The sequence below is a fragment of the Arachis duranensis genome, chromosome 3 (assembly GCF_000817695.3).
Source record: "Arachis duranensis cultivar V14167 chromosome 3, aradu.V14167.gnm2.J7QH, whole genome shotgun sequence".
Lineage (NCBI taxonomy): Eukaryota > Viridiplantae > Streptophyta > Magnoliopsida > Fabales > Fabaceae > Arachis > Arachis duranensis.
Window position 1 is genome coordinate 33,117,892 of NC_029774.3, and position 1,714 is coordinate 33,119,605.

The window sequence follows — 1,714 nt, forward strand, 5'->3', positions numbered from 1 at the left end:
AGTAAAGTCCAGAAAAGTGAATTTTAACTAAAAACTAATAAAAATATACTAAAAACTAACTAGATCATACTAAAAACATACTAAAAACAATGCCAAAAAGCGTACAAATTATCCGCTCATCACCCACCTATTGGCGGGCTGGCAAGCCGGCAGGCTAAACCCGCCAAATATCCTCTTTTTTTAACTTTTAACTATTAAATAATATATATAAAGGCATAAAAAATCTCTCCTATTTTTTACTTTTAACTATTATAATTTCTAAAAGTATAAACAAATTATAATTTTTATATTCACAAACATTAAAGTCTTTGTAATTATAAATATCTAATAAACATAATTATAAACCAAGTTTTCATCCAAAACATAATAATACATATTGTTCCCAAAGCAAAATAAACATAATCCAAAACATAATTATAAATATTATCTCTAAAACAAAATAAACATAATCAAAAACACTCAATTTTCATCTTCATTCTCTTGTAAGTTGGATTGGGAGAAGTTGGGTTTCGGTAAAAAATTGTAAAAATACCCCTTTGCTAAAAAATACTAAGCCCGGCGGGAAAGCCCGCCCCGCCCCGCTAAAGCCCGCCAAAGCCCGTGGTTTAAGCGGTGCGGGTTAAGCGGGTTTTTGCTATTTGGCGGTTCCAATTTTCCAGCCCAACCCGCTTTTTTTGGCAGGTTACGCGGGCCGGCCCGGCGGGTTTAGACCCGTTTTCCACCCCTACCTCCAGGACAATTTAGTCCCCATCCAAGCTGGACAAAACGACGTCGTCTTGGATCATGAGGCGAACGATGTCGTTTTGTGGAGGACAAATTCGTCCCCACCATGGAAGGCAGAGTTGCAAAACGACAACATTTTAAATGGAGAACATATCTGCCTGATGATTATGCTTCTATAGGGACCTATTTGTTTGATAACCTAATGTTTGGGGACCTATCTAACCTATAATTGGTGATATTACCTTCAAATATATTCATCGCCCGTTTTTGGTTTCATTGAAAACACAGGCTGATGTATCTGGACCTGGTAGCTTGCAAAATTCTAATCCTCCCTCTCATGACATTAAAATTGAAGATTCTCCTTCACATGTCACAAAAAATATCTCAAGCAATTTTCAAGGTATGCTAATTTTGAATGACTTAATGCATATGTTGAACGATGGCTTGGAGGAGAGAGTGAAGCAGTTGGAGGATCTGTTGTTGAAAAAGAATGAGGATAGCCATGTTGTGAAAAAGCATATTATTTTTGCTTTTTTAATGGTATAATAATTGGGGGCATTGGTAGTTGTAGTTTTGTTTTGTATGTATGTAGTGACTGTTGATGAGCGGATAATTTATACGCTTTTTGGCATTATTTTTAGTATGTTTTTAGTATGCTTTAGTTAGTTTTTAGTATATTTTTATTAGTTTTTAGTTAAAATTCACTTTTCTGGACTTTACTATGAGTTTGTGTGTTTTTCTGTGATTTCAGGTATTTTCTGGCTGAAATTGAGGGACCTGAGCAAAAATCTGATTCAGAGACTAAAAAGGACTGCAGATGCTGTTGGATTCTGACCTCCCTGCACTCGAAGTGGATTTTCTGGAGCTACAGAAGCCCAATTGGCGCGCTCTCAACGGCGTTGGAAAGTAGACATCTTGGGCTTTCCAGCAATATATGATAGTTCATACTTTGCCCAAGATTTGATGGCCCAAACCGGCGTTCAAAGTCACC